This window comes from Ambystoma mexicanum, chromosome 4q, assembly GCF_040938575.1.
Source record: "Ambystoma mexicanum isolate Mex_15411 chromosome 4q, UKY_AmexF1_1, whole genome shotgun sequence".
NCBI classification, from domain to species: domain Eukaryota; kingdom Metazoa; phylum Chordata; class Amphibia; order Caudata; family Ambystomatidae; genus Ambystoma; species Ambystoma mexicanum.
In genome coordinates this window covers 1,284,614,697-1,284,628,550 of record NC_090928.1, presented here as the reverse complement: position 1 = coordinate 1,284,628,550, position 13,854 = coordinate 1,284,614,697, and the positions used below count along the sequence as shown (strand labels likewise).

The 13,854-nt window shown below is 47.1% G+C and overlaps 1 protein-coding gene across 1 annotated transcript in view; it reads left to right on the top strand.

The window, feature by feature from the left end:
* The first annotated feature begins 1,842 nt into the window (after positions 1–1,842).
* RRP36 (ribosomal RNA processing 36) overlaps positions 1,843–13,854 on the top strand; it is a 193,392-nt gene continuing 181,380 nt past the window's right edge. The window contains exon 1 of the mRNA XM_069608904.1: positions 1,843–2,055. The gene's annotated coding sequence lies outside the window, so the exon portion shown is untranslated. The remainder of the gene's footprint in view (positions 2,056–13,854) is intronic.

Below are 13,854 nucleotides of genomic sequence, written 5' to 3'. Positions count from 1 at the left end.
CAACCCTACCGATTTAGGCGGTAGGATACCGCTTTTTAAGCAGTCCTACCGCCTACCGATTTTTTGACACCAAATACCGATTTTTTTTGTAAAAAAACAAAAACAAAACAAAAAAAATGTTTACAACTTTTTTTTTTATGCCCACGTAAGCTCGGGGGAGTCTTTCAAGGGCTCCCCCGAGCTGGCGTACCGGGAGAATGCGCGGCATGCAGGCTTTTAATGTCAAAGGCACCCACGGCGGTGGGCTAAAGCGCCCCTCCGCTGCGGGTGCCTTAGGCAAAAGGCGCCATTAGCCCCCCACCACGCCAGCTCGGGGGAGTCTTTCAAGGACTTCCCCGAGCTGGCGCAGCGGGAGAAGGCGTGGCATGCAGGCTGTTAATGTCAAAGGCACCCACGGCGGTGGGCTAAAAGCGCTCCTCCGCCGCGGGTGCCTTTGGCAAAAGGTGCCATTAGACCCCCACCACGCCAACTCGGGGGGAGTCTTTCAAGGACTTCCCCGAGCTGGGGTAGCGGGAGAAGGCGCAGCATGCAGGCTGTTAATGTCAAAGGCACCCACGGCGGTGGGCTAAAAGCACCCCTCCGCCGCGGGTGCCTTTGGCAAAAGGCGCCATTAGCCCCCACCACGCCAACTCGGGGGAGTCTTTCAAGGACTTCCCCGAGTTGGCGTAGCGGGAGAAGGAGCAGCATGCAGGCTTTTAATGTCAAAGGGACACACGGCGGTGGGCTAAAAGCGCCCCTCCACTGCGGGTGCTTTTAGCCAAAGGCGCCATTAGCCCCCCACCACGCCAGCTCGGAGGAGTCTTTCAAGGACTTCCCCGAGCTGGCGTAGCGGGAGAAGGTGCAGCATGCAGGCCTTTGATGTAAAAGGGGCCCACGGCGGTGGACTAAGGGCGCCCCTCCGCCGCGAGTGCCTTTCACAAAAGGCGCCATTAGCCCCCCACAACGTCAACTCCGGCGAGTCTTTCAAGGGCTCCCCCGAGCTGGCGTGATGGCAGGAGGCGTGGCAGGCGCCTCATTGTCATTGAAAGCACCCACGGCGGCGGGCTCATTCAATGACAATGGGCTGCTGACGCGCCCTATTCCTATCATTACCTCCTCGCCTGACTATTTTTGAAACTTTAAGATTCCTACAGATTTTTGGTCACAGAATGTTGGCATGTATGTTACATGTATACGATTCTAATAACTATATAAAATGCGCTGAATTGCCGAAAGAACCGAGAGCTGCTGGTTTAAGGGAGTTGGTGAAAATTGCTGAAGAATCATGATGTTGAACGATTCATCTCAATAGACTTGGAGTGAAATGTGTAGAAATGTAATAAAAGTTTGTATAAACTATATGTTACAATAAAAATACAAAAAATTGAAAATCAGGTGTTTTCACCCACCCAGGGGCCATGAAAGGTTGAGAGCTACGGTAACACAAGTAACCAACAATCTTAAGTAAAGCACCCAGGTGCCTTTGGCTTTGGTGCGCTATATAAGTGACAAAATAAAATAAACAAGTCAAAGTAAATGCAGAGTTGAGTGTTATGTGAAGCACACCAGCTAGCCAGTCTTGTCTTTATTTTTCCATTAGGAGTCTGGGATTTTTAGTATTTTCTTTCCCACTTGCAACTTAAACTACACGTCCCAGAATTCCAAGCAAAGCTAGGTCTGTGTGGCCTTCGCAGGAAGGGCCACTGGAAACTTGAGCAGTCTGTTTTAAGATTATGACTGCCTTTCATTGAGGGAAACGTGTATACCACCATTCTAAGATGGCCGCCGCGCAGGTGACAGTTAACCTAGCCCCGCCTACGCGCGACCTCGCCAGGTAAACACTGTAGCGTGTCTCGGAACGGCACGCATCTCGACAGCCACTGCGGCCCACCCATCAACCCCGACGCCGTGCGGCTGCGCACTGCGGTCACACGCTTTGCTGGATCAGCAGGCCAATGAGCGTGGCGTTTCGTTTGTGACGTCGGCAGTGGGGCGTTGAGGGGGCGGGTCCAGAGCGTGCAGCTGAGTCCCGGGCAGCCAGGCGCAGGCGGAGCCGCGGAAAGGACTCGTGCTGCGGTAAGGCTTCCTACTGGGCGTCGGGGATCGCTTGAGGCCTACGGCGGAGCACCGAGAGAGGCAGGGGCTCCGCCGGTGAAGGTGGGAGGGGTCGAAAGAGGCCACGTCTGAGCCCACCTGCTGCGGGCAGGGGGCGGGGTTTCTGTAGTTCTTTCTCTTAATGTAACTTTAACTTTGAGAAAGTTAGGCATAGGAGGGCCCCAGACAGGCCCAGGGCCTTCCATATGTTTCACTAGAAATTTGGCTCGAGCTTCAGAGGGCTCACAAGCAGCACGCTATCCGTCACCTCCTTCGGGCTTTGCAGTATCCAGCAGCGTCCTTTTCATGGTCGTCTTTTTACTATTGTTTCCACTACATTTCTGATAAAAGGTGATTAATAGCTTTTCAGTGGGCATGTTCTCTGTCCTGTGATAATCTGCAGCTATTTCCTCCCCTGCTGCATTCCTTTATGTCTCCATTATATTTTAAGCAGTGCCGCAGGCTGATAGATCCCCAAACATGTGCAAATTAGCCCCCCCACAAACCTTTACTATCGTCCGTCGGTTAGGAGGAGGACTCTCTGCTTGATCCCCAGAGGGCATGTTCAAATGAGCCATAACACATCTTCAAAACAGCCCTTCGGTGGACTCTCTGCTTGTCTGAGCGACAAGTGTGGACTTGTCACTCTGAGTTCTCAAGTTTGCCGGTTATATGTGTGAGAAAGCCACCTGTTTTTTTTGGTTATTTTATTTATTGTTAGGCGCTTATACAGGAAGCAAATACTGTTTCAAAGCGCCCACAGGGTAACATGGAAGGGACAGGGATGATAGTCAATAGACTTTTTAAATACAAAAACAATATAAGGGACAATGGGGAGGGAAAGACAAACCTACTATGCCTTGTGCAGCAGGGAAAGGGTATGGGGTAAGTGCTGTGGTGCTCAGGGAGAGCAGCAGGTGAAGTGCTATGAGAAAGGTAAGTGCAAGCCTCCGGTGGTGGAGGGTGAGCTGAGGCAAGTGCAGAGGATAGACAGCAGTTTGGATGATGCAATGTGGGAGGTCAGGGCCCAGAGGATGCATCAGGGCCCTGCACACAAGCTACTGTGTGATTAGCAGGGGAGGGAAGGAAATGATGAAGAGGAGGGTCTTGAAGCTCTTCTGGAATTTATGAAGGTCCTGCTCAAGATGAAGAGGGAGGAGCCAGCTGAGGAAACTGATCGACCACCTTCCTTCTGTTTAGCGAACCGCATCACACACAAGTAGTTGGTGCCAGAGGAGCACATGGGTCTAGAGGGGGAATTCTTAGAAAGAGTTGCAGATAAAGTGGTACTCGTCCGCATACAGCCTTGTGGATTATGCAGAGGGATTTGAATTTCATCCATGCTGTGACCGGGAGCCAGTGAAGACTTTGTAGGGCAGGGGAGATGCAGTCTCTGAGTTTGAGGCCAAGGAGAAGTCTTGCTGCCCTATTCTGGATTAGCTGGAGGGGGTCACAGTGGGCGAAGGTAGATTCAGGAGGAGGCTATTGCAATAGTCAAGCCCAGAGAGAACCAGAGCCTGTTGTAGGACTTGTAGTTGTATATCTTTTTTATATATTTTAAATGTAGGAATACACATCGCAAAATTCCAAGGGAAGAAATGTGACTGGATGGCTTTCTCACAAATTGGGTAATTTGAGAGTGAGTTGGTTATACCAATACAATTGTATACTGCTCTCGTTGCCTCTATAGAGGTCTAACAGGGCTGAGTCTTGTCCAGATGTTGGTGTATTGGTTTTTTCCAGGAGTAAACAGATTGTTGATGAGGAGAAAAGAAAGAAGGCAAAGATGTGAGAGGATAAGAGCAGTGGAAGTCATCTAGGAATAGATAATTGGAAAAGGTAGATACTGGGGGAGTGGGTGCCTGCAGTAATTGGGTTGGATGTGTAGGGCTACAGTCCCCCTACCTGCACTATCTAACACTGTCTGCACTTAAATCCCTGCACTGCCCCCTGCACTTCTTGTTTTGATTTTTTTTTTTTATGCAATGTTTTGATCCTATGTCCTGCACCTTCTCCTCCTCCCCTTTCCTCTCCCCTGCACTTGCTCGATCTCAATGTCACTTGGCCTAGTAAGATCAGTGTCTTGTTCCCCTCCCCGGCCTCGTTGTGCCTTGAAACACTTGTGTATAGGGGACTATAAATAAAATATCATAATTAGTACTACAGATAAGATTTTGAAATGGGAGTATTTTACTCTCCATTGTTATTATAATAATTTTTTTAAAAATAAGTTGGGCGTAAAATTTATTTTTTGGGAATAAAAAGGTAAGCCCAATTCCCATATGGGAGCATTTAATAAGATGGTAAATATGTTTTGTAATATATTTTGCACAGTTATTCGGGCATGTTAAAACCTACATCTTTATCTCATTAGATCAGGCAATAATAGTTTCTTCCTGTGGCACTACATGTACTACTGGTCCAAACATATACAGGGACCTGTGTGAATGAAAGCAGGGGAAAAGGCTTCAGGCATGTTAAAACCTACATGATATGATGATAGTTTATTTATATAGCGCTTATACACAATGTGTTTCAAAGCGCTTCACAGCAAGGGAGGGAACAAGGGAAAATACAATGACATTCCTACAAGGCCATGAACAATAAGAATGTGAAATTAACTATTGTACTCGGCCTGGCGATTTTTCAGATAGTGCAAGAGCTAAGACACAGATAAAGGAGGGGCGGGGGTGATTGGGAAGGAAATGGGAACAGACAGGCGACTACCGTACTGGGCCTGGCAACATTTCTGATAGAGCTGAAGAATGGCAAGAGGTAGGGGAGCAGAAAGGAGGAAGAGGAACAAAACAAGTGACTATCGTACTGGGGGTGGGGGAGGTCACATCTTTCTCATTAGATCAGGCAATAATAGTTTCTTCCTGTGGCACTACAGGTACTACTGGTTCAAACCTATCCATGGACCTAATTTTATTTTTTGGGAGTATTTGCCTATTTTTAGGGAGTAAAAGTGGCCGTTACATCCCTTATCTGTAGGGCTGTGTGTAATCTTTAATGGATCAACCAGAGAGCTTATCAAGACAAGTGGGAATAAAACTTTAGAGCATAATCCACATTTGCCGGTTTCCTATTGCTCTCAAATCACTGGCAGTCCTCCTATATAGTTGATTCTTTTGTAGACTAGAGCATCCCACCTTTGCCTGTGGTGTTTTGTGACATACTTTTGTATCTTGGTAATATGTAGCCCAATCCTAGCTAGGAACCAACTGGAGTTCTCGTACAAGTAATTTAAGGTTAACTTGTTGGTGGAAGAGCTGGTTAAATGGATTGATATTGTTGGACATGCTCCTGATACCAAAATGCAGTTTGCCTGATGTATGTATGTCAACTGTTTATCTAAAGACCCGCTTCTGCATCCGCTATTAGCCTCGCCAAACAGCTTACTCGCTTATAGGCTCCTTCAGTATGTCAAGAAAAAGCCCCTCCCTGCCCCGCTCTTGTATTTTGTCATCCCCTTCCCCCCAAACTATCGGGAATCATTCCCCGATGGATATGTTTAATAATTTCAGCTCCTGAAGAAAGTTCCAAACTTGTCCTAAGGAACAGAAACATATTAAGCATAATGTTTGAACGGGGTCAATTGACTCTTGGCTTATAAGAAATGGTGTGCTTTGTGTATGTATAGAATTGGTATCACTACATATTAACCCCACCCAAAAATATTGCAGTATATATGGTTGTCCGGAAGGCCATAGGCAATATTTTTGGGCGGGATAATTTTTGGGGTTTAGGGAGCGGGGGTCTCCCCCGCTCCTTTAAAAATAATGCAGGGGTTGCGGGGGTGTCCCCCGCAGGTTCCATGCCTTAATATCGCTGCAAAAATATGGCGATATTTTAGTATGGCAATACTTTTGCAGGGATATTAACACATGGAACCATAGAATTGAGGTGGCGAGTCACTTTTATGTGTGGCTATTAGCTTGCAACTTGACATTTTTACCCCTGGTTTCACTATACATCTGTAGTCTATATGGACATTGAATTTAAAACTGACTCATATTGCCTGATCTGCTCAAATGAGCAATATATTCATTGTTATTAGCAGTGCAGATGTGCTCATTAATATGAAAAGAAGCAGGGATTGATTATTTTGTTTGGGAGATGTATGAATGGATCATTGTTTTTAAATATATTGCCGTCTACTGCTTTTGTTATATATTTTTCTTTAAAAAATAAGGACATTTAGCGTAAACAGCAGTTCATAAGGGAGAATTAGGTCATATCTACACTACTGAAGACAGATTTGTGAATCCCCAATATAGCAATGAACAAGAAACCCTAGTGGTCGTCCTAACCCACCTAAAGGCCTCCCTTGTCTTTTATATCAGATAACTCCCCACACTCGAAGCAGATTATGTAAATTCGCTTTAAGTAGTAGTAGTTGTCATTTATATAGTGCCTTTATCCCATTGGTGTGGCCTCAACGCGCTTGTAGGGGTGAACGCTCTTGGCGGACCAGAGTCCAATATATGAAAATTCTCGGAAGGAATATTATGCGTGTGCGCACTAGGCCAGAGAGGGTGTTAGATTGGCTGAACGTGTCCCAGTAAGCTACCCATGTTGGTCAAGCATGTGTATGGATGCTGACGGTGGTCAGGAGAGTATGTGAGTGCAAGAGACTCGTTATGTGTCCACCTAGACCGAATTTTGTCCTAGGTCGTTGCATTCTGATGGCGGAGATGTGCCTTATGTATTAGTCTGGTGTATGGAGGCGAATGCGTGCGAGTGGGAATTCATCCCTGCGGCCGGTGGTCCACCAAGTGGTGCTTGGTTATGTACTTTGAGGCTCAGATTGGAGCTTTGCTTTTGGTGTGACTGAGTGTTCTAAGTCCATTCTGCTCCAAGAAGTGCACTTTACCTTGCTCTCTAGAGTAAATTGTGGAGACGTGCCTAGGTGTCATGAGGCAAGTGAGAGAGAGAGGGGGAAGTTCTTCAGGTTGCCGCAGGGAATAACCAGCTTTTCAGTGCCTTCCTGAAGGAGAGGTAGTCCTCATTGCGGCAGATGTTCAGTGGAAGGGAGTTCCATTGGGTGGGAGCTTGGATGGAGGAAGAGGATCACCCATTTCTGGTGAAATTGAAAGCGGGGATCACAAGGAGGAGTGCAGTGACGGATCTAAGTGTTCTGATGGGTTGGTAGACTGTAAGCCATTCATGGAAGAACTCTGGGCCAGTCTTGTGTAGAGCCCAGTGTGTGATGCACACGGCCTTAACTCACCCGTCGCCTGATTGGAAGGCAGCGTAGTACTCCAAGGGCCGGGGTGATGTGTTCTCAGTGAAAGGACAAGGAGGAGTCTAGCTGCATTTGGATTTGCTGCAATATTCTGAGCTGGTAGGCAGGGGCACCCAGAAAGAGGGAGTTGGCGTAGTATAAGCGAGAGAAGATGATGGCGAGGATTGCTGAGACTCTTGTGAGGTTAAGGGAGCGAGGGGAAGATTTGTCTGAGGATGCGTAGGTGGAAATGGCAAGTTCTGGACACAGAGTTGATGTGATGGGAGAGTGATAGGTCCGAGTCCAAGGTGCATCCCAGGTTTTTTTACAGAGGCGGATGATGTGGGCAAAGCTCCTAGGGAGGGTGGGTTGGGCAAGGAGAGATGTTTTGCCACAGATTAGGATTTCAGTTTTACCAGGGTTTAGGAGGGGGTGGTTAGGCGTCATCCAGCGGTCGATTTCATTGAGATAGGAGACAAGGTCAGGGTGGTAGGAGGCGGGCGACTTGGGAGTCTTGAAAAGGATCTGGGTATCATCCGTGTAGTTGTAGCAAGTTGGGTTATGAGACCGGATGAGTGCTGGGAGGGGGATAAGGTAGAGATTGATGATGAGGGGGGGCATAGAGGCTCCCTTTGGGACCTCTTTGGGGGCAGGATAAGAGCGGGGAAGCTTGATTTGAGAGCGGTTGGAGAGGAACGAGGAGATCCATCTTAGAGTGGCGACCTTGAGGCTTAGAGAGTGCAGTCTGTCTGTAAGGGTAGTGTGGTCGATGGTGTCGAAGCCATCCGAGAGAGCCAATAGGATAAGTGCAGCACAGGCTTCCGAATCTGCTGTTCTTTTTAGGTCCTCCCAATTGGGAGGGAGGATTCTGTTCCCCGGTAGGGTCTGAATCCAGATTGGGTGAGGTCGAGAAGGCCGTTGGATTCTGTGTAGAGACAGAGCTGCGTGTATGCTGTGCGGTCTACGAATTTGGCAGTGAAGCAGTATAGGAGATAGGGTGATAATTGAGAGGCGGGGGTTGAGCAATGGGGGACCCAGGGTGGTAATTGGGAGGGGGGTTGAGCAATGGGGGACCCAGAGGGGGCAGCAGGGGCGGCCAGCCCTCCATGCATCTCCACTGTTGCTCTATTATCAGCTCCCCTGGGACTAAGGGATAGTTAGGGAGGAAGTGGAACTAATTATTTATTTGTTGGGCGGGAAATTAAAGTGTTGAATTATTAAATTGGTTGTTAAAACATTTTGTGTTAGTCTGTAAGGCCAGGGAGCTAGGTTAGCGGTTATTTGTGAGCTCTGGCCTGTCACATTAAAGCAACCTTTTCCACTACAAGCGGTGTTTTTGTACAGTAAGCCTAAAGGGGTCAAGGGTGGGATTTTTAAGAAGTCTTTACGTGGGTGGTTTTGAAAGCCCCAGGAAAGATACCTGAAGTGAATGGTTAACACTTCCTGCACAGGTTGCGGATAGGATGTTCTTAAGGAGTGAGGGCGGACAGGAGAACCGGAGGGGTGGCTTTGGGATAATGGTTCCAGGAATTCAGGCTGAGAAATGGGAGTGGAGGAGGAGTGGACCGGCAGAAGGGGGGCTGAGACAGGATGCAGAGGAGAAGAAAGGGGGGATTGATGATGAGTTTAGTGGTGATGGAGCGTTGTCTGCAACACAACTCATTGAGGACCATGGCAAAAAAAAGGAGTTGCAACACTGGCCGCAAAGACCTTCAGCTATGACGCTGGACTATAACCACCGAACAGGCGAATAACCAGCAATGTTTTACTCCAGGAATCGCCACAGGTTACACTGTTTTATCACAAAAAATCACTCGACCACCAACTGTCAATGGAGTCGAAGATAACCAATCTAACCAAAGAAAATTGCTCAATCTCTTTGAAGAATAATGCAGAACGCCTGATTTTGGAAGCCCACCGACCCTCCATCCTCCATAAAGGGAACAACCTATGCAAACCTGACAACACGTGGGAGTTAAAAAGAAAATGTTGAATATGAATGCTTTCTCATCTACGGCTGTTTTTGAAGTCAAACGCTCCTCAGGCACCCAAAATAGACTTGCTATTGATCAGAGTACTACAGATGGGTTACACAAGAGGCTATCCCCACAGGTTATAATTAAACTTGCCATGCAAGCAAGGGGATTTGCTCGTCCTCAAAGGCTATTGATTTTTAAATCTCATAACATTCTACAATTCACTTCTCTTACACACCGAGCATCCTTCTATACAGACCACCCTCATACAATCCTTCCAGATGCAGTTGCTAACCCTTAAGTAGACCGTCAACACCTCGCCGTATTGGGAGATTTCGATCTCTGGCTGGTAAAGGAGGAGGATAAAACGGCAACAAAATAACTCTTCAAGCCATGGCACCTTACGCCTGCGCCTAGTTCAAGGACCCACATACACATTGCACATGCATTGGGTGGTGTTGTTCACAACAAGAAAGATACCAGTTTCGCTGCAAATGTTCTTATCCTGTAGGGACCACCTCTTCATTTTCTCTCAGCTTTGTCATCAAAACACTGCTGTTACCAAAGACCCCCCCCCTCCCCCACCCACCCATACCCAAAGCTCTTGGAGAACAACCTGACCATGTCCTTAACAACTTTATGCCTCCAAATCCCAGCCCCTGATCGTAAACCAAACGGAGAACACTGGATTTGCTATTATTTACACCTGAATATCGAACATCCTCAACATTATGGTCCCAAAGTAGCCCTTCAAATGTTCGCAAAAGGAACAATTCTCCACTCCCGAACCTAATCTCCTTAAAAAAGAGAAACGAAGGCACGTCAAATCTAGAGCCAGAAATGACCTACCAAAAGACCAATTGGCTTTCCATGCACTGCTCGTGATCTATAGAGCGAAAACAGTTAAAGCAAGCAAAATCTCTTCACGCATACCAAATAATCGGTGCAAAACAGATGGAAGCAGTGTTAAATTATCCACAACTTCAAACGCCTGGCAGTCTAACGCTGCAACAAGATCCCTTCAAGAGCTTGGCGACCCCATTGGAGCACACTTCAAAAATAAATCCAGCACCTCCATGAAAAGAAATGACCAACACCACCAATCCCTGACCTGAAAACTGCACAGAGGAAAATATGTATTGCAGCACTGACAGCTTTTCGTCCCTTCTCGATTTTGGACTTCTAACCACAGATAATGCTAGCAATCCAGACTGTTCTGGAAAACTGGCTGGTGTCCCACGCCCCCAACATTTTGCAAAGGGGCCAGAGCTAGCGTCTTGGAGATGGCAGAACTCCACATCCTATTTTATGAGGGGGACAATTGGTTGGGCTGGCCGCTACCCGATGGACCTCCCAGAGGGTTTAAGGCGCAGGATCGAACAGGCTAGCCTACCCCTTAATGACGCTGTACCCAATCAGGTTGATCTGAGCTCCCAAATATCAAATGGGAATAAACCTTTCACAAACCCCTTCAGACCACGCACAAATGGCTCAGGGGGCAAGCAGGAACAGGCCAAAAAGTATTCTGTGTCCGTTTGCAGACCCATGGAATCCACAGACTGTATTGGTAACCTTATTGGTTAGTTACCCACACAGAGGAGCTAGAAAGCAACATAAAAGTGTACCTGAGAAGAGACACTGCAGTCCATACATAGCGTGCACCTGGGAGGATGTGAGGCACCACAAAAGAGAGAGCTGAGATGTTGCTGACGCATAATGAAGCTGCAGAGCCACCAGCTGTGGCTAGTACTGGTGCAACGAATGCTCGTATAGATTACTTTATCCATCACATAGGCAATCGTCTGCAATTGAGGGTCCTGCTAGAGTTTACACGCAATCGTATGCAAGTTCCAGGCACATTTGTCAGATATTTCAAAGATCCTGCATGTCGTCTTGTCAGGCCGTATTGGAGAATGACCAGACCTATATGACACTCAAAAGCCAGATAACTGGTGTTAGCCCTCTGTGTGTACAGTAGGATATATTAAATATTTATTATGCTTTACTAATGCACTGACTCGCAACAGTAGTGGTCTCCAAATGACCTATTGTTCGAACTTTATTATTATTATTTTTTTTATAAATAACTATTGAGCCCCTTAAGATCCCCCATGCTATCCATACCCTGTTCTGCCCTTGAACCCCTTCGCCCTCTGCAGTGATTTATAGGTGCAAGCTCGCTCCCTACCTTTTTAACACTCCTTCAAACTCCTTCCCCAACTGTTGCCCAGCTCCATCCCTGGATCTCAGGCTACCCCGCATCTAGTCCTTTTCTTGGTCCTAGCCGGTACTCGGGGCTCTGCAGGCGGATACCGACCTACCAGTATTCCAACTACCTATCTAGTGGGGTCACTAATGCATCCCCGTGGTATCTCCCGTTACTTTCCACTACTTTGATCTGTGCTTATTATCTTCTATCTCAACTTGAACTTTGTTACGTTTTTTATATTCTAGTCCAAAGTCAATTCCTCCGCCACAGGTAACCTCCCTCTTCCCGCTCTGGTTACAGAACATCTCTGAGGGGCATCTGTTACGTCTCTGGTCTGTACTTCGACTGGTCCTCTGCTTCTGTCAGGCAGGGTCCTCTGCTTCTGTCAGGCAGTTCCGTGCGTCCAGCCATGTCGCCACATCCTCAGGGGTTCCATGTAATAATGTCGCCACAAAAATCTCGCCATACAAAAATATCGCCGAAAAATGGCCGTTTTTTGTGGCAACATTATTGCATGGAACATGCGGGGGACACCCCCGCAACCCCATATATATGGTCACCCAAATAATATCGCCACGACCTTTTCCCAGCGATATTATTTACGGCGACCATATATATGGGGATAATATTACCGGATACCTCCTCAGGGGGGTATCAAAGAAATGCGCCCTGCTGTTATGTATCACTTTGAGCTTTGCTGGCTATAGCAGCATGTATTTGTACCCAGCTTCAAGCAGCCTCCTCTTGGCAGACACAAAATTCAGCCGCTATCGTTGTACCAGGAATGTATAATCTGGATACGCTGTGACAGTCGCCGCTCCTCCGCTTATGGTCCCCCCCCCCCTTACGGAAGTGTTCCAGGATCTTCTCCCTATCTCTGTAATTCAGTATTTTAGCAATGAGCGGTCTCGGAGGTGCCCCTGGTTGTGGCTTTCTGGTCTGGGCCCTGTGTGCTCTTTCTACTGCAAACCCCTGCGTGAGTATCCCTCCGGTTATTTCCTGTAACAGCATGTTCTCCACATAGTTCGTCGGGTCTGAGCCTTCCTCTCCCTCTGGGAGCCCGACTATGCGTATATTGTTCCGACGCGCCCGGCCTTCCGCCTCTTCCGATCTGATTTTTAAGTTGCGCACTTGCTGTTGTAGTGTCGAGACTTCCCTGGCTGTTGCAGTGCAGGTAGTCGTGTTGGCTTTCACATCGTTTTCTAGTTCACCTGTCCGCTCTGCCAGCTTCCTTACATCCTGCCGTAGTAGGTTATGTTGTCCGAACTTTAGTGCTTATTGTGTCCCTGCCTTTGGATTATCAGACATTCATTTGCTGGAGCAAAATGAGATTAAGAGAAGGAAGATGGGAGAGAGGATCGAAAAAGATAGGATGAAAAGAGAAATGGAAGGAAGCTTGAAGCTCGTGAAGGGAAGGATGCAAAGAGTGATGTCGTTCAGTGTTTTGTGTTTGCCTGGTCACCAGAGTCGTCATCGTTCCTGTGCCATTGCAGGCTCCTGTTGTATGGATGGTTGAGTTTGACTCTGGTTGTTTTTGATTCTGCTGATTCACTTGTTTATCTTGATGGCATCGTAGAGAGAGGGTGGTCACATGACAGGAGGTGAGGTCAGATGGATGGCCTGAATGACACTTGGCAGCATAAACCATGTGTTGAAAGTTCAGCTACTAAATACCCAGCGTTGATGGAATTTGCAGTGTTTTATGTGTCACGTTGCTGCTGAATGTCGAAAGTGGAGCATACTTGCCTCTTTAAGAAAATCTGATCTATTATCAAGTAATGGTGATTCCTATTGTTGGACGCATCTCTGTTAGACAGTTAACCTCTGGTTCATTGTCTCTACTAGTGTGTCTGTGTAGCCTGGTTGTTTCTGCTTCCCCATTGCCATGCTAACCTTTCTGCGTGGCTGCTGCTTTTTAGTCCCCTCATTGGTGTTGAGGCCTTTATCTTATAATTTTACAGCAGAAAAATCAGATTACTGTAGCCATTGTTCTTCATTAAAGTTGATACACGTTACAAATGAAAATAAGGAATTCTGTTGCTTCCTTTACATGCTTTGCTGACTAAAACCAACGCCTAGAGCAGGAGTAAGCATTTCAAGTTGCACGACACATGCCCATCGCACAAAGTCACTTGCCACTTCAATTCTTCACATATGCACAGCACTGGATTTCTTACTTGCCCAAGTCCATTTATAATTAGCCAATGGCTAGTGCAAACTTTGTGCTGTGCCTTCTTTCATTGAAACGATAAATATTTCATGAGACACTGATGCTGTAGGCATCAGATCCCCCAAAATGCACTCTTTTTGTCCTTTCTTTGCTGCCTTTCGGAAATGTTTGGGCTCATGTGAAGATTACCATTTTTGTA